Here is a 20,718-nt window from a genome sequence, read left to right as displayed (position 1 = left end):
TTTCTTTCTATTCAATATTCCTCGAACTCTGCTTAAATAGAGAACGACAACTCAATAAATTAAGAGAATAATAAAAATATTTCATTTTGAAATTTCTTCTGCCTTCTTACAACCGGCTTATGTTTCTCGCTCTTTCTTCAATACCAATGAATGATTTATTGTGTTACCCCTCAAGTATCAAGATTCTAAAGTTCAATACTTTTAACTAATTTCAATGACTTTGAGACACTCGAATCCAACAAAAATCTCATCTTTTTTTAGTCACATAAGAAGAAAGAAGTATCAAGAATATTTAAAGTTTAAAGCTATTTCAAAGACTCTTGAAACACCCTCAAACACAAAAGTTCACTTGTTGTAGGTTAAAATAAATAAAAAATCTAAAACTCAAAACTTTAATATTAGAACTCTAAAGTAACACCATGTAACAACCCTACCCCTTTTTGAGTATTTGTGTTGTTGCATATATTATAAGACTTTCAGTAGGTTCATATGATATTTTGGGCCTCGCAGAATGATTGATTTGGAACTCGAGAGATTCGGTGGTGTTTCGGCGCCATTGCGTGTAAATTAGAGTTTTTAGGATTCTTTATGTTGACCTTAGCGTTTGATTTGAGTATTTGCGCTTCGCTTCATGTTTCGAGACCTTATATAGGCCAATATAATGTGATTGGACATATCAAGATTTTTGAAAATGTTCTTGGAGGCTTGAGTGAGGTTCAGGGTCAGTCAGGGAGTAATTGGAGAAGTTACCAAAAATTACAGAGACCAAGACATGAGTGTGCATCGCGCACACATACCCATGTAGTGGCTATACTGCTACCCTTCAATAAAACGAGCACAAAATTTTGCATCAAATGACAAATGCTTTGAACCGTCAAATAGTAGAATGAAAGGGCTACAATTTTTGTTTTGAATCACCTCCAAATTCGTTATATAGTAGTAGGAGATATACTCATGTGAAGTCAATCTAAATTTTTAATCGTGCATGAGGCCAAGTGGACCTAGGCATGCGACGCATGCTAATTTTATAATTCTGATGCATTTTATACCATTTTTCCTCAAGGAAAAATCCCAAACTTCTATAAATAGCCCTGTTTCATAATTTTGGTTCATTGTCTACCATTTTAGAGACTTGAAAGCTCAATTTTGAGGGGTTTTTTTTGGCAAGATTAACATCTACAATATGAGAGTACGTGATTCTAGCTCGAATTTTTGATTATATCATGAATCTATCAGATTTTACCTAGAAGCATGAAGTTAAGTTGGATTTTGTGAAACTTTGAAGATAGCCTAGAAGTACTAAATATTGATTTGAGTATGTAAATGGACTTAGAATAGAAACCTAAGCACATATCTGGACTCCTGAGGCTATGGGCCAATAGATTGAGGTCATTGGAGAGCATGTTGGGAGCAATCAACCCTCACTAGCAGGGCCTGAAGCACCTGAATCTGCACACAAGGTGCATGGAGTAAAGTGAGTACTCCAACTTAGTGAGTAATAACAATAAATGAAGATTGAGCGATAAGAAATCACGTAAAACACAACAACATGCTATAAAGAGACAGTGTAAAACCAATAAAAATGCAATAAACAGTAAAATCTTATAAAAACACCTTAGTTTAGTATAAGCTTCTTTAAAACACTTTTTTAACAGTTAAACAAGTAAATGAAAAGCAGTAAGAAAAGATAAACACATAAAATCCGCCCCTCGGGCACAATGTCAACAGAATCAACCCCTCGGGCAATAACATGGAACAACACCAGCCCCTCGGGCTATATCACATATCAAAATGGGTACCCGCGCTCACTGGGGGTGTATAGACTCCATGAGAGGCCCCTTACGACCCAAACGCAATATCAAGCCATCTCGTGGCATAATCAATAGGCTCTTGGCCTCATATCAAGCCACCTTGTGACGTACAACTCAGGCCCTCGGCCTCATAATCATAATCAGAACAACACTGATGCGACGTGTAGCCCGATCCCATAATAATCCTCACAACACAGGCCCTACTCAGTCATAAATCTTTAAAAGCCACTCGGGCACAATAAAATATGATGCTCAGCCCAAAATATCATTTAAAGTGTTAAAACAGAGTAAACATGGCTAAGTTATGAAAATAGTATAATATAGCATAACTGAGTACAGATATAAAATCAAAATAGTGAGGAAATAGCAGTAAAAATCCCCTAAGAGTCCAAATAGTTGGCACGCGGCCCAAATATGGCTTTCAGCCCAAAACATGATGATAGTAACAGTTTTTCAATCAAATATGCAGTAAAACAGTCATTCGAGATGGACTAAGTCACAATCCCCAACAGTGCACGACCCCACGCTCGTCATCTAACATGTGCGTCACCTCAAAGTAGCATAACGATGTGAATCCGGGGTTTCATACCCTCAGGACAACATTTACAATCATTACTCACCTCTATCCGGTCCAAACTCTAGCCCGCGATGCCTTTGCCTCTCGAATCGGCCTCCGGATGCTCCAAATCTAACCAAAATCAGTGCAAAACCATCAAAATATGCTAAGGGAACAAATCCCACTCGAAAGAAATCAAATTACAACACAAATCCCGATATTGGCCAAATCCGACCCCCGGGACCACGTCTCGGAATTCGATAAAACTTACATCAATAGACTTCTTATCACTCCTCGAGTTCATTCATATCAAAAGCACCAAAATCCAACAACAAACGACCCCTCAAATCCCAAATTCTAGGTCTCCAATTACAAGCCCTAGTTCTTCAATACTTAGGCTTAAATTCAACAATTTCCATGATTAATTAAGTAGAAATCACATTAGGATTGAGTATTAAGTCCATAAATCTTACCTCCAAATGTTACCCCTTGATTCCATCTTCAATCCTCTTCAAAAAGCTTCAAAATCGCCCAAAAATGGAGAAACTTAGGCTAAAAATCGTGGAAATGAACTTTTAAAACATTATGCCCAGTCATTTCAATCCTTCTTCGCGAATGCGGTCAAAGCCACGCGTTCGCGAAGCACAACCTGATGCTGACAACATTTTCCTTCTTTGCGAACGCGGCTCCCCTATCGCGAATGCGAAGGCTCATCTCCACAACCCATCGCGAACTCGGCTCCCCTCTCGCGAATGCGTAGCTCAATGACCCCAGCCCTTCGCGAACGCGAGACCCCCCTCGCGAACGCAAAAGCCAAACCTTCAGCCTCACGTGCTAACTCTTCGCGAACGCGAGGGCCCACTCGCGAACGCGAAGGCCAACTGTTTGCAACATCAACAACAGAATTTCTACAACTTTATCCCACTTGAAATGGTTCGTTTAACCATCAAAACTCACCCGAGGCCCTAGGGACCTCAACCAAACATGCCAAAATATACCACAACATCATTTAAACTTGCTCCAACCTTCGGAACACTCAAAACAACATCAAAACACCAAATTTGCATTAGATTCAAGCCTAAGAATTCCAAAATCTTCTATATTTCTCTTTCGATTAGAAAGTCTACCAAACCATGTCCGAATGACCTGAAATTTTGCACACACATCCCAAATGACACAATGGACCTACTGCAACTTCCAGAATTCCATTCCGACCCTTATATCAAAATCTCACCTATCAACCGGAAAATGCCAAAATTTCAATTTCGCCAATTCAAGCCTAAATCTACTTCGTACCTCCAAAACACATTCCGATCATGCTCCTAAGTCTCAAATCACCTCCCGAAGCTATCCGAACCATCAGAACTCACATCCGAGCCCTTTAACACATAAGTCAACATACGATTGACTTTTCCAACTTAAGCTTACTCAAAAGAGACTAAGTGTCTCAAACCTTACCAAAACCTCTCCGAACCCGAGCCAACCAACCCGATAACACAAAATACAGCTGAACAAGGAAATAAGAAGTATAAATGAGGGAAACGGAGCGGTAACTCATAAAACGACCAGCCGAGTCGTTACAATTTGGTGTTTCAAGTAAAGGTTTGAAGTAAAAGTTTGCCATTTTAAGGCAAGTGAGGCTTTAATTCTTGGGTTACTTGCTTTTCATTAGTGGTATTCTATATATGTTGTTTGTATATATGCAAGCTATCTAGCTCATGTGTGTGGCAAGTATGATCTAGATTATCTAGTTTTGAAGTATCTAAAGTAGATTATGGGGGATCCTAGCATATGTTATTATAATATTTAATAATTCTAGCAGTTTCTTGGCATGTTGTGATTAGGGCTGTTCATTCGGATCGGATATCCGAAATCCGAACCGATCCATTCAATTTTGAATTTCGGATTTCGGATTATGTTTATTAAAATTTCGGATTTCGAATCGGATTTCGGATTGGTATATTTTAATCCAATCCAATCCGAAATCCGAAATTATTAGGACATGTATAAATACTACACTTTAATTTACATCAACCTCCAAGTTATTACCTTTACAATTGCTAGATTTAGTTATATTGGCACCATAGTACTCTCATAATTGCATAAACATGAATTTTTTTTAATGTATTGCCTCTTTTACAAAGAAAATATACATATTAGTTTAACTTTGAGGCATAATAATACGATCCGATATCCGATCCGATCCGATCCAAACTTTAAAATCCGATCCGATCCGATATAATTCGGATTGCATTTTCTAGAATCCGAAATCCGAAATTCGAATCTGAAATATGCTAAATCCGATCCGATCCGATCCGTGCACAGCCCTAGTTGTGATACTAGTTTAGCTATTTAGAATACTTTGTCGCTCAACCATCTTTCAATATATATTTTTACTTCATTGTTATACTTGTTAAGTTGTTTAGCATGTATTATCACATAGTCAACATTATACACAGCTTGAGCATGATGTATGTCCTTATATATAGACAACAAGTTGAGTTTCAAAGATGACTCATGGCTCCATAGATAGAGGGTTGAGCTTGATCAGACTACTTATGACTCCATAGATGGGCTTGAGCTTGAGTGAGCATAATCATGACCTAATAATAGCTTTAATAGTTCTTTAGTCTATATCAACATCATGATTATTTTTATTATTTGTATTTATAATCTTAGATTCTGATGTTTTATTTGTATATTATATTTATACTTGTATTGCTTGATATTATGTATATATGTACTGCCAGCGATTTCTAAAGACTTGCCACATGGGTAAGCTAGGAGACCGAGCCGATTATCTGATGAGTCAATTATTTATGGATATTCTTGGTCCTTTTTAATGCTAATTGTTAGTGAATTAAGGGAAATTTTACATGGATAGCGACTAATTGGATTGTTTTTATTATGTAGGACTTGATTCCGAGCATAAAAACTAATTTATAGTTAAAACTGATAAAATGGAGCTTCAAAGTTTGAGTAGAAGTCCAAAACAATCAAATGGATTTAGTTCGGGGGTCGAGAACCAAGTGTGAAGGAGAGAAATTGACGAAAAAGTAATAAGCCAAAAAAAGGGCCTATAACAACGTACGATGCACCATATGGCACGGGGTGCCACAACAATTTCGGGCTAGATTGGCAATAAATATAACCCTCTGAAGATCCCTGTTAACATGGCATGCGGTGCGCCATACAACATGCCGTGCTAGGCTATGTTCGGGCATGTGCAGTCCTCTTTCGGTTTATGAAGGGTATTTTGGTCAAAGATTATTTTTTGCATAGTATAAATATATGAAAAAATAATTTTAAAAGCACTTTGGACCTAGAGAAGAGAAGAAGACGGCTAAAGTGTGGCAACCCAAGGATTTTGAGAGTTTCTATCAATGAATCAATTCAATACGAAAGTTTGGATTGAGAAATTGATTGTAATACTTTCTCTTCTTCTCTTTTCTAGTATTTTTAACATGTACGCCTTCGTGGAGTAATTTTCTAGAGGTGCTTGATGATGATTTAGTTTAGGCTTTAGTTTCTTGAATTAAAATTTGTTGTGTATGAATGACTGTCTATCCTTCGAGATTGACTTTATTATATTCAAGAAAAGTAATAAAGTCGATTATGAGCTTGAAATGATTCTTGTATTTTATTTATCTGAGAAAAGAATATATTATAGGATTAATATTCTATAACCCATTTATTCGAGAGAAGAATTGGTTATGAAAGTTTATGCGTTGGGATATTCATGAGAAGTTTCAATATCCTAACATTCGTCACTTAATGACCATACACCTGTTGAACTCTTAATGCATTATTATAATCGTCAGACTAAAGTTATTCGAGAGAAGACTTAATTTAATTGGTTTTGAGAATAACATTGTAGAGAAATAATCAATATTTATATTCAAGAAAAAATATTAACTCAAGGAACAAAGTATAAATTAATCATCTCAACTCAAGATAACTGTCTTGTTCCTATGGTAAAACTCTTCAATTTTAGTTTTGCACTTTAGATCACTTTAAATTCTTGTTTTAGAATTTACGAAAAAGAACTTAAATTTTATATTTTCACTTGTCAAATGTTGGCGCCATTATCGGTGATGAGCAATAAGTATCAATTGGTTGATTCTTGGTATTTTTCATATTAGTATAAATTTTTATGGTTATTCTTTTATGTATTTGCTTTTGCTTTTTTTATTTTTATTTTATTATTTAACAGTAATTGAATGTTCTAGGGAGATGTACAACCTCGAGACATCCTAAATTCTATATAGACCGGTAAATACCCAAAGACGAGTTTGAATAAGAGAGAACGTCTGAAGGATGCCTCATCTACACCATAAGGGGAGAATCTAGACACATTCCACGATTATCCGGAGCTTCTTTCGACTGTTTGACTGACTGGAATATCCTACATGTATCAAGATTAAACCTTACATGAAACCCCATGTCACTATATAAAGACAATTATAGGACATAAAGAGAGAGAAACAAAAATATTTTCACTACGGAGAAATTTCTAGAGAGAAGGAGGAACATCTCTCTCATAAATACTCACCAAATTTGGTATTTATAATGTCTATCACCATTTAATGTTATTCTAATACCATTTATGAACACAATATAAGATTTCATCCCTAGATTCAAGAATCTCAACCGAGATCTAAGCTAGGGTTCTTGAACCAAAGTGAGTAAGATCTCATGACATTGATTTGAACTCAAGGGACTAGGTACCTTGAGCACCCAAGGTGTATTGAGATAAAATCCTCTCATGGAGTCTTTCTTTTATTCGGTTCATGTTTTAAAATGTGCTCTCATGATTAGTTAATTTTTCAAGTGCCGTGTTTCCTTGTTATAAGTTTTAGCTTTAATGAATATTGATAAATATGTTTTTAAGCTTCCATGTGTAATCAAAATGAATCTTAAAGCTTTTTATGAATATGTCTTATGGCCGTTGAGCCAAACCATAAAAGAAATAATTTTTGGCCAAGGGTGACGAAAATAACAAAATGAAAAAAATATATTTTTAGGATTCTTTTTAAATAATCGAGAAGTTATAGGCCAAAAGTACTGAATACCCATAGCTACACGTGCTGGTGTAGTGCTATGGCTGGATCGTTGGTTCGGGACGATAAGATAGTCTCCCTTGATAGGGGATGGCATTTTTTTTAGAAAGTAATATCATTCCATACGATATTGTGGTGAGACGTTTAGTCCGTTATGGGCCAAAGTACGAAGCACTATGAGGTACACATGGTGGCGACGGTTATGTTGGTAACTAATGAAGTCCCACCTCAAGATCAAGTTATTTGAAGTGTTAGTTTCTGTATGTTATGTTGGTAACTAATGAAGTCCCACCTCAAGATCAAGTTATTTGAAGTGTTAGTTTCTGTATGTTTATGAGAAAGAAACGGTGCATATTGTCTTTCCCATGTCCCCTCTGTATTGATGTCCCCAATGCTATGCAGGGGAGCTTGCCATTCACACGAGTGCTCTTCTCCATGTACTTACGTTCCTTCTTGCCGAGGGCACTACATTTGTTTATGGATTCAGATTTTGATGCTCCAGACGAACTGGGGACTCATTAGCCGCTCCCTTATTCCTCCCATCTCATGCATGGGGCAATTTTCTGTTTTATTGGGACAATTACATCTTTTTGGTTATTATCGGAGCCCTGCCAACAATATTATTTTAATTCGTAATGTCATAGAGGCTCCATAGACACAATGAGCCATGTTAAGGTTTGCTTGCTTGCCTTCTACAGCTTAATCCGCAGGTGAAGGAGCAGCAGAAAAAGCTTTTGCGGCAGCAGGTCTATAGAAAAAGACTCTCTCTATTATTTTGAGAAGAGAATCGTTGGTTTGACCGACGAACTACGTGGGAAAATAGACCTCCTTTCTTTGATTTGAAGCAAGATTTATGTTTTTGTCATTTCGATTGAGGTCTCATATGGCATGTTTGAATAATTATTATTTTATCAAATGACAATTTTTCAAGTTATTAAAAGTTTCAGAAATCATTTAACTTCCTTTTACTCATGCATTATAATGTTCCTTTTGTCATGGTAAGTTGGTTCACTCGAATAAAGAAGAGGGTCTGGATGTTGAGTTCATTTCATCAAGGCTAGAGAGTGACTGGCTTATCCGAACAAATATAGGGCACTGGTGCCGTGTCTATCCCCTAAGGTCGAGGCGTAACAACTTTGTATTGGATTCTAAGGTTTAAGAGTATCCTAGGATGTTTTGGTGCCATGTCTAATAGATTCCTTATCGGTGCTTTGTCGATTACATGTCACACCCCGACCTCGGGGAGCGCGATCGGCGCTCAATCAACTGAGATACCCCGGTTAAGCAAGCATGCTAGATGTCTTCCACCCAACTTTGCCCATTAATAATATAAGAATCAGTACAAGTGATAGATATGAGAAGAGTCAAGTGTTCCACATTCTTTTTCCATTACTCAAAGGAAATTCATTTATGATTTTTCAAAGTATTACAAGTTTATAGATATGATGAAAAATATGTTTGCTAAATACTAACACTTCTAGTTTATTCCTAACATCAAATACCAACCACAACTTGTCTATGAAGCCTCTAAGTATAATAGAAGAGTAGTATGGAAGTGTCGGCGATAAGGTCCCGGCTATACCTCAAAGCACAAAATACAACGTCAAATGACATAAAGCCCAGAACAGAGTAGGGCTCACCAAAACTTGCTGAGTAGAGAGTAACTACTAACAAGGATCAAGGCTGCCCGCTGAGGAACCACCTGCATCCATTGAATATGTAACGCCCCCGACAAAAGGGACGTTAATACATATGGAATAGTACTAGTATGTAAGACTAAACACCCTCTTAATAGAACGAGCAACAGTAAAATGAGAAAAAAAAACGTGGAATCAATGAGAACCTCAAACAATATCAGAGTACTAAGTTAGGAGAAAGATAGATTTCAAGTAAATTACATCATTTTTAAGTTGGGAAGTCTTTAGTACCAATACACCACTGTGCTTTTAGCACGGAGTCCGATCTCAGCCCAATCTGCTAAGCCATCTTACCCCGAGTCGTACACTTACAATACCATCGTGCTTTTAGCATGGAGTCCGATCTCAGCTCGATCGTCTAAGCCGTCTGACCCCGCGATGTCCACTCACAACACCAATGTGCTTTTAGCACGGAGTCCGATCTCAGCTCGATCGGCTAAGCCGTCTCACCACAATGCCTTGTGGGTCGACGTCACCTCACACCCCGCTAGAAATAATCTCATCCCATTTAAGGAAAAATTATCTCAACACATCAATCTTATCCCATATTGAGGGAAAAACTCTCATCACCTCACACGGGGATTTTACCCCTCACTCACTCCTACACCGGCACATGTAGTTTTGGGGTTAGGTTACTTCAACCTACCCTTCCTCGGTGACTAAACGATACTCCCAAAACATTTATTATTTAAAGGATTTATAGCTTATTTCATAATCTCTCACATATCTTTCCATTTAATTGGCAATATTGGCCACAATTGTAATATCATTCTCGGCAAATCGGCCATATTTCATATTTAATACTTTCATTTCTTTACTTTCAAGGATCATCATCATAAACATCAATACATAGAATATTTCGAAAATCACAACTTTAGGTTCATTAGTAGTGAAGGTTTTAAGCACAACAGATTCTTCCCAAAGAATGAAGCGAAATGACTAGCATTTGAAGCACGAGTTAAAATCATAAACAAGTGATACACCACTTAATCTCGAAATACTCTTTCCCAAATGGGCAACACACAATTTTAACTCATGAATAGGTAAGGACTCAAATCACATGAGAAATATTCATAAAAGAGAGCATGGTGATTTATGACTGAAACATGAATTCAAATCAAATGCACTAGTTACAACAACCATGACCACATCTTATATCTCACTCTCACTTCTTTCACTTCCAAACATTGTCTTAGTTTATCAATAATAAAGGCATTTAAAAATAGGGATTTTACACACACACACACACACACACACACACACACACATATATATATATATATATATATATATATATATATATATATATATATATATATATATATAAGCTATATGAGTCTAAAGCACATTGGGTTTCTTTCCAAGTTAAGCATAATAGACATTCATTTGAAACACTAATTGAAGTCATGACATTTTAATACATAAACCATACTTGAACATATTCTCGTAGAGGTCATAATAGGATAGGAACAATTGTGACACGTTTTGAGCATAGGCATCTTTCAACTCAAAACGTACTTGGGATACTCAGAATTATTAGGAACAACTCGGAATATGGGAATTAGGAACTTGGGCCAATCACACTTGAAACTTAGGGGAACATCATGTAAATTGATTTTAAAAGAGAAGTTGAGCCAACATACCTTGTTTAAGCTTTCCTTAAGTTACTACAATATCCCAACACTTCTAGAAATAACAATCTATAGGAAGATAGAGAAATTGTTTAATAATTAGAAGATTTTTCATGGTGTAACTCTCTTAGGAAATTTGTAAAACACCTAGTGTGCAGAATTAACTACAAAGCTCTACAATGGTAATTCCTTCCTCCTCCAACCAATTTCAAAAAGATACTACCCAAAATAGTTCAAAAACCTCACATTCTACCGCCTAGGGGCACATGCATGGCCTATCTCTAACTCCACAATCTACTTAGACCCTAAACAAACTTGCATGGATGATGTATGACAAGAACTTACCCAGATGGATGGTGGTCTAGTGAGTGGCTTCCATGATTCTTGAAGATTGGTGCAAGAATGGATTATTAGAATGCTAGATATTCTCCTTCTCTCTCTAAAATACTCTTACTTCTCTCTAAAAGCATCAGACGTTCGCTTCAAAATGAGACCCAAAGGCTATTTATCAAAATGGGGTCGGGTTATAAAAATAGAAAAATGGACCCTCCGAACTCAAGTCTGCGGTCGCAGAAAGGACCACAGAACAAGTAGGCGGCCCGAAAAATGGACCGCGAAAATGATGCCAAGAACTGGGCTGGTCTGGACCGGTCTGCGATAGGTCTGCAATCCTTAAACCACTTATGCGGCTACAGAGTGGACCGTAGAATCACTCTCCAGAATTCTTCATGCCATATATGCGACGAAAATGCGGACCGCAAAATTGATATGAGTTCGCAGAATGGACCGCAAAATGACCTTCAAAATTCAATAATTTTTCTGCTCAACTCCGCGATGGGTATGCGGCCCATAGAGTGGTTGACCGTAGAACTGCCTTCTTCTGCCAGATTTTTTCCATCAACTCCTCTATGCATTCTTCAATCCAAAAAGTCCGTACCAAACTACTACTTCCGTAAACATTTCCCCACCTCGGTACCATTAAACTTGAATTCCTTGACGAATTTTACGGGGCCTTATATTACATCTATAATTGGGAGGCTACACTAACATTTAAGAATGTTACCCTACTTCAGTACTCTAGATCATACGATAGAGCTTTACTCTAGGAATGATTTCTAATTCGTGCATTATCAAAAAGTGAAGCTAAAGAGAAAGACCAAGAATAACAAAAAGACAATTGTTGCTACAGAAGTGGCATCTAAATGATGTACCCCATGCTACAGGTGTCCAAATGAGGGGCCGAGGTCGTCGACCAACTAGAGCACCTCTCATCTCGGATACTTCAACAGAGGTATTACCCAAAGAGGTCGATCCCAGGCAATCTAAAGAGCCTTATCCACCCCCTCCAATGACTACTCAAGATCCACCACCAATTTTTACTCTCGAACCTAGTGCTTTATCACGAACCAAAATCCCTTCAAACGTCATGATAGCGCATAACCTGTTTGCGAGACAAGACAACAATCAAGAACAATAATAGAATCCAATTATTAGGTCATTAACTAATTCATGATATAAATAATAAGACAGAATAAGTCTTAAATTAATATCAAAAGTATGTGAATCTCAGATAGGGTCTAAACACGACCACAACAGTATCACAAACTCTTCCAAAATATGGTGTCACAACATCGTCATGAGCATATAATAAGAGTATATAGTCTAAACTAAATAACAACATCTGTCTGGAAATAAAAATACATAAACATATATAAATGAGTAGGGAAGAGGACTCCATGTGATGTGGATCGAATCAAGTAAAGAAGATCATCACTAGGTCACTAATAAATACTCCTACTCAGCTCATAAGGTACTACTAATACAAGCCTCAGAACCTACATAAAAATATGCAAAAATATAGTATGAGTACAAAACTACGATACTCAGTAAGTATTAAGTCTAGTCTCGAAGAAGTAGTGACGAAGGATTGATACTGACATTTACTTTTGCCATAAATCGCACAAGCAAATATACACGGTCAATCAAGTAATAAAGAGTGAGTAGAGTATCGTTCCCACTAGGACTTGTGATCAATTATAAATTAAATCAAGCAATTTCTAATCTATCAAATCAAGAACAAGTTCAAGGTGATGTTTGTTTAATTAGTTCTACTAATGATAATTTCAATTAAAATAAAAACTTATTAACTAGAACACTTAGCAAGAAGAGTGAATTCAATGAGAAATAATATTCCAGGGTCATAGTTAGGAAATAATCCTCTTGAATTTTTCAATCAACTAGACTTATTAATTTATCTAGGATATTAACATGCAAGGACAATAATACTCGTAAAAATTTGACAAATTCTACTCGCCTATTCAATTTATTCTAACCCCTATATTTCTATGAGATTAGAGATAAAAAGAACACATTAGTAATTTCTTGCACAACTGATTAAGCACGATAAATAGGTATATTTCTATCAGTATTCACAAATCAATTCCCCAATGACTAGGTTCAAGATTGCACTCTATTCAATCCTATTGCAATAAAAAATTACCTCTTTTAAGTTCAACTCAAGATTCATATATAGTATTTTACTGTTAGCTAAGTAGTAAAATAATTAGGCTCAGATATGAATGAACAACCCAATATGATAAATTAAATCGTCAATCAATCTCCGAATATCAACATTCATGTAAAATCATAACCCTAGAATAAATATGTTTAGCCACGCATAGTCATGGTAGCAATCTCAAATAATTCCCAAGAATAGATAAAAATCTATAAAATAAGGGAAAAATAAGAACTCAAGACGAATTCCACGATTTTCTGTATCGACCCGGCCGGTTGTTTTGAGTATTTTAGCCCTGTTTCCCAATTTATTACCTCTTCTATGTTCAATTGTGGCTACGTGACTTGCTTGGGGTGGTTGGTTTGGTTTCGGGTGAGTTTCGGAATGAATTGGGACACTTAGTCCCAAAGTTGGAAGCTTTAATTGAAAGAGTTGACCAGAGTTTGACTTATATATGAAAGACTCCAGAATGGAGTTTTGATGGTTCAAATAGCTTCGTATGGTGATTTTGTACTTAGGCATATGTCCGATATTGATTTAGAAGTCCGTAGGTTGGTATAAAACTTTTTGGCGAAAGTTGAAAAGTTAAAGGTTTAAAATTTTGATAGATTTGACCGAGGGTTGACTTTATTGACATCGGATTTGGATTGTGATTCCTGGAGTGGGTATAAGCTCGTTGTGTCATTTCAGTTTAGTGTGCAAAATTTGAGCTCATTCACAGTTGGTTTGATATGATTCGGCGTTAGTTTTGGGAGTTGAATGTTCATCGATTCAACATGCTTGAATTGGGTGCGATTCATAGATTTGATGTTGTTTGATATGATTTTAGGCCTCGAGTAGGTTCATTATGAATTTTGGGACTTGATTGTATGTTTGGACGGGGTCCCGGGGGCCCGAGTGTGATTCAGATTGAATCCAGATTCATTTTGGCCTTGAAAGATTTTCTATGCCTGCTGAGTTCTGATGCAATCGCACATGCTATAGAATGGCCACATGTGTGGTAACGCAGAAGTGAGATTAGGCCTGGTGAACTGTGTTCAGAGGTGTGGAGGTTCATGCATAGGTGCGCAACCGCAAATGCAGCTATCTTCCGCAAAAACGGAGTTTTCCTTGTTGTCTTCAGACCACATTGTGGGCTCTTTCTGGAGAAGCGGACGCGTAGAAGTGCCTTTGGTTTACAAAAGACCTATGTGGATCACAGAAGTGTCTACAAGTCATTTTACCCAAATGCGGAGTCGCAGAAGCAACCAAATGTCCGCAGAAGCAGAATAACTGAGCAAAAAAGGTTAGAGCCGCAGGTTTTATTCCATCTTCATACTTTGAGTTAGAGAGCTCGGTTTTGGGTGATTTTGGAGGAAGTTTTCAAGAGTTGGATTGGGGTAAGTGTTTTTGACTCGGATTTGCTTATTATTCATGATTCCATCATCGTTTTATCATTTAATTAGTGTTTTGAGTTGGAGAAATTAACAAATTTTGTGACAGCTTCCTAAACTATAAACTATGGTTATCTTTTGTTGACTTTTTCAAAAATGATCAAATTGAACCTTTTTCATTCGTGGGTAGTTTCTAAAGCTTATTTTAAATTATTTGTTCGATAATTGGCTAGATTCAGTTGGTTTGGAGGCTTGTTCGAAAGGCAAGTCCGTGGTTGATTGATTCATTTGAATGCGGAGTGAGTTAAGTATTATTTTTAACTTTGACTTGAGGGAATTAGGACTTGTTGGTCTATTTGCTATGTAAACTATGCGTCGGAACGATGTATATACAAGGTGACGAGTATATATACGTCATCATGGGTTAAAACATGCGAGTGAAAGTTGATATATTGTACCATTTTGCTTCTTTACCATGCCTTTTATGCATTAGTTAGATTGTTATTATTTGATGGTCCACTTCATGTTTATTGATTAATTTGAAGTTGTTAGGATGTCGGAAGTTGAATTTGCGTATCATAGCATCATGATTGAAGTTGAAATTGGTTTCCAACCTTGCTTGATACTTTGTATTGTTGTTTTTGCTTGGTGAGGAAGAGTAAAAAGCATGAAGGGTGTTGTCGTACCATACTTGCATATTGTTAACATTGAATGAGCGAATGTGAGGATTAAAGCACGAAGGGTGATGTCGTGCACTTGATTGCTTATTATTCATTTGTTATATCATGTGAGGATGAAAGTAAAGCATGAAGGGTGATAATGTGCCATTACATTTATCATATTATATGGTGAGAATGAAAGTAAAAGCACGAAGAATAATGATGTGCCATTTGATGATTTCATTGTTGTACTTGGTTTCCGGATTTGTGAATTATTTGGCTGCATTGCGTTTCATTTTGTAAAGAGGATACTTGGCAATTTTGTACTTACCGTTCTTAACTTAATCCCTTTTTACATGTTCCGTCCCTGTTATTATTTTAAATGCTCTACTTGTTATTTCTGTTGCTTTAGGTATATATCTACACATATTTTTAGTAGGAGTCTTGTCATAGCCTCGTTGGGGTTAGGCTCGACACTTACAGAGTACATTAGGTTGGTTGTACTCATGCCATACTTTTGCACTTCTTGTGAAGATTCTGGCATTGGTTGCAACGGTATCTAGCGTTGCTTCTGCTTAGATCATATCTATATCTGGAGACTTGAAGTAGACTTGTATGGCGATTGTAGTCCCGATGTAACGACCCGATTGGTCATTTTGAGAAATTGCATTTTTCTCGGTTGTTTGAGGGCATGAGTAACTCCGTATGATGTATTATGACTTATATGAATCATCGGTTTTGGTTTTTAGGTCATTCGGAATTAATTTAGAAGGATTCTCAGCTAGAAGCTTCAAATTGGGAAGGTTTGACCAAGTTTGTTTTTAGTGTTTGACCTAGGATTGGATTTCTGATGGTTCCGTTAGCTCCGTTGGATAATTTTGGACTTAAGATCGTATCTAGATTGTGACTTGGAGTTCTGTAGTGTAATTTGGCTTGGAATGGTGAAAGTTGAAATTTTGGAAAGTTTGATCGGGAGTGGATTTTTTGATATCGGGGTCGGATTCTGATTCTGGAGGTTGGAGCAGGTCCGTAATGTCAAATGTGACTTGTGTGAAAAATTTGAGGTCAATCAGGCATGATTGGATATGTTTCATCATCGGCTATGGAAGTTGAAGTTTCAAAGTTCAATGATTTCGAATTGAGGTGTTATTCGTCGTTTTGATGTTGTTATATGTGTTTTGAGGCCTCGAGTAGGTCCGTGTTATGTTATGGGACTTGTTGGTATATTTGGTCAGGGTCCCGAGTGGCTATGTTGAGTTTCAGACGAGGTTTGGATCATTTTCATTTCACGTTGCATTGCTAAAGATTTCTGGTTCTGGTATGACCGCACCTGCGGCTGGTTTCCGCAGGTGCGATGGCCGCAGATGCGAGCCAAGCATCGCAAATACGAGTTTTCAATGAGGATTGAAGGTCCGTAGGTGCAGAGGTATTTGCGCAGATGCGGTCATGGCCATCACAGAAACGGCCTATTTCGCAAATGCGAGCCCTTTTCCGCAAAAGCGGAGGTCGCAGATGCGGTCACTTATCTGCAGATGCGAAAGTGCTGGGCAAAGTTATAAAAATCGAGGGTTTTGTTATTTCTTCATATTTTGAGATGTGGGACTCGGATTGAGGCAATTTTTGGAGCAAATTTCATCACAAGGATTGGGGTAAGTGCTCTCTACTCAGTTTTGATTATATTTCATGAAACATCTTTATTTTTTAGCATTTGGTTGATGAATTGAAAGAGGAAATTGGGTGTTTTGGCCTAAAGTTTCATGATATGAATATTTAAGTTGAATACCGAGTTGGAGTCAGATTTGAGTGAAACTAGTATGGTTGGACTCGTAATTAAATGGGTTGTCGGATTTTATGAGTTTTGTCGAGTTTCGAGGCATGAGTATGGGTGTGATTTTTGGCCGGATTTGAGATTTGATGTAGAATTCTATCTTTATCATTTGTAATTATTTCCTTGGGATTTATCTGATGTATTTGAGTTGATTTTGGCTAGTTTTTAGCCGTTCAGAGGTCGCTGCGCGCGTGATGGCATCCTTGGAGCATCGCTTGGCTTGCCCGACATTGGAATTAGCTTGTTTAAGATAAGTTACTCTTCTAAACTTAGTGCTGAGGGTATGAAACCCCGAATTACATGCTATGTGATTGATGATGAGGTGACGCACATGCTAGGTGACGGGCGTGTGGGCGTGCACCCAATGAATGGTGACTTCGTTGCCTTTATGGCATTGTATAGTGGCCCTACTTTATTGATATCTGTTTTTTCACCATGTGATTAATTAATTGAGCTATCAATCATGCTAGATATCATGTTTAGGCTTTGTGCTGATATTGTTAGGACCGATAGTGGTCATTTCTTGCGGTCACCTCACTGATTTCATTGATATTTCGTACTCAGTCATATTCATGCATTCATATCATATCTCAGTCTCAGTTGTTATTTATTGATACATCATATCATTGTTGTCGGGCTAGTTTCATGACATTGAGAGCCCGAGAAACTGGAGAGATTGATGACTGAGTGAGGCCAATGGCCTGATTGTGAGGATATTTATGGGATCGGGCTGCATGCCGCATCATGTTTTGTTGATTTATGCCATAATTGGCTTGTTATAGAGCTTGGGCTTAAGGAGCTCCTCCGGAATTTGTACATACCCCAGTGAGCGCAGGTACCTATTGAGTGCGGGTGCCGAATGTCGAGTAATTGGGAGGATTGAGTGACTGTGAGGACTGAGTGGCTGTGAGGACTGAGTGACTGTGAGGACTGAGTGACTGTGAGGACTGAGTGACTGTAAGGACTGAGTGCCTGTGAGGACTGAGTGACTGTGTGGACTGAGTGCCTGTGAGGACTGACTGATTGTGAAGACTGAGTGATTGGGAGGACTGAGTGAATTGATACTCTGAGAGTATGCATATGGTTTTATTACTGAGCCGCATCGCATTTGACATGCACATGACATACATGCATAGAGATGCATTTTCCTCATGTTGTACGGTATCACGTCATTTATGACTTTTTACACACATTAATATGTGGTTATAAAGAGGTATTTCACATATGCTATCTGGGAAGAAAATGAAACATCATATTTACTGTAGGATTTTTGGGAAAAAGTTACAATTTTCAAACTTACTCATATTTTTAACGATTTCGATAAAGGATTTGGGCTTTCATTGCTATACTTGAAAAGCGGAAATGTTTTTGAAAAAATTATGAAAAGGCTGAGCACTTTATCTCTGAGCTATTTCTTTATTTATTCGCTTTACACTGTTATAAACTACTATTGGTTATTGGTGTTAGACCCGACCTATATTCCAGTTCGTCACTACTTTCAACCTAAGTTTAGGCTTGTTACTTATTGAGTACATGGGGTCGGTTGTACTCATACTACACTTCCTGTACATTGCGTGCAGATTTCGGATGTCGATATTGCTGTGTTCGACGGAAGCTAGATTGGAAGATGTACTTGCGTCCCGGTTGTAACTGCCTCTTGTTCATGGTAGCCTTAGGTTATATAACTCTATTTATGTACTTTTCAAACAAAAGATGTATTTATTTCCTATAAGTTTTGAAAACTCTACTCTTAGAAGCTCATGATTTGTACTGCCAATCCTTGAAAAATGTATAAGATTTAGATAATTCCTTTGTCTAATTATTTTATTAAGTTAAATGGAAATGGTTAATTGTTAATTGGATTATCTAACGGGTTGGGTTAGGTGCCATCAGACTAGTGGATTTTGGGTCGTGACACCCTGGGGTCCCCTTCCTTATCTAAATTTACTATTTATTTTGTTTCAAACAGTTGTACTTTCATCAAGACATTGGTTGTAGCACTTTTAGTATGCTCATGTACTTGTGACACTAGATTCCGAGTTTTGGCTAGTCGATTTCGGAGTTATTATATCTACTTTAAAATTTTATAGCTTTAATTCTTATTATATTGATATCAACTGTCTAAAAATGATTAATTGTGTACGAATGTTGACTTGCCTAGCAAGTGAACGTTAGACGTCATCACGACACCACAATTGGAATTTCAGGTCGTGACAATACATATATACAAGAGGTTCATGGAATGCCATGTATGGATAGATTAGATGGACGAGCACATTCTTTCATCTTATTTATAACAAACAATTAGGGGTGGCTCTAAAGACTCGGCCAGTGAGGCCATTGCCTTAGGCCCCCAAAATTTAAAGGCCCCAAATTTACTTAATTTCTTATTATTATGACTTAAGGCTGCTCGGTGGGGCGGGCCTGAACCGGATCGGACCGGGCCCGCGGTCCTAACGGGCCTGCGGTCCTAACGGGCCTGGTGGGCCGGTCCTGGTGGTCCTGGGAAGCCCGTGACGGGCCGGTCTTCTAGTTTGAGCCCACGAGCCCGGGACCGTTTAGCCCGGGACCGTCAGGCGGGCCTGGGCCGGTCCTGGCGGGCCTAACGGGCCCAACTGCTATTTTTTTTTTTTAAAAAAAAAAATTAAAATTCTCCAACGGCCATATTTAAAATCTAGCCGTTTGGGTTGAAAATATGACCGTTTTTAAGTTTAAAAAATGGCCATTTGGCCCCCAAACTTTATTTTAACCCCAAACTTTATATAATTACACTTTTCCCCATTTCTCAACTATAAATACCCCCTCATTCTTTCATTTTTATTCACTCATTCATCAATATCTCTCAATATCTCTCAATCTCTCTCAATCTCTCTACTACAATTACTTAATTTATTGTTGAAATTTCGTGAAAAATTGTGAAGTTGTTGAATTGAAGTTTTCAAGTGTTCAACGATTTTCAATTTTCAAGAAGTTGTTCGGCAATCCGGTAAACTCGTTTCAACTCTTACGTTTTAAGAATATATTTTTGTGTGGTTTAGTTTGCATAATTATAATTAATATGGCATTTACTTTGAAAAAAATGTTTGGTAAAGGAAAAGATAAAACCGGTGAAAGTAGTGGCCAACCAACTACCCTTCCCCCGGCTCCCCGACCTAGAAAAGATAAGCAAGTTGAAAGTAGTCGCCAACCTAGACGTCCTCCTCCTTCCGTAATTCTTGATAGTGAAACCGTAGAAGTAGACTTAGAGAGTATTTTAAAAAATGTGATGAATATGGCCTTAGAGAAAGAAAGGTTCCTAAACCTTGCCCGACTAGATGGAATTGTATGTACGAAAGTTTAGTAGTTGCATATGAATATAGAAACCCAATTAATGCAACGTTTAATTCTCGGGTAGGTGGTGAGGATGATGATGAAATGCTTACTACTCAAGATTGGACGAATGTTAAAATTCTTTTAGATTTTTTAGAACATTTTCAAATTGCTACAAATGCATTTTCTGGGCAATATTATCCTACTATTTCAAACTGTTTAGTTTATATTGCAGCACTATCTGATTTGTTTGTTGAATTTGGTGAGGGTGGGGATATT

This window comes from Nicotiana sylvestris, chromosome 3, assembly GCF_000393655.2.
Source record: "Nicotiana sylvestris chromosome 3, ASM39365v2, whole genome shotgun sequence".
Classification (NCBI taxonomy): domain Eukaryota; kingdom Viridiplantae; phylum Streptophyta; class Magnoliopsida; order Solanales; family Solanaceae; genus Nicotiana; species Nicotiana sylvestris.
Note: the sequence above shows the minus strand (reverse complement) of the source record.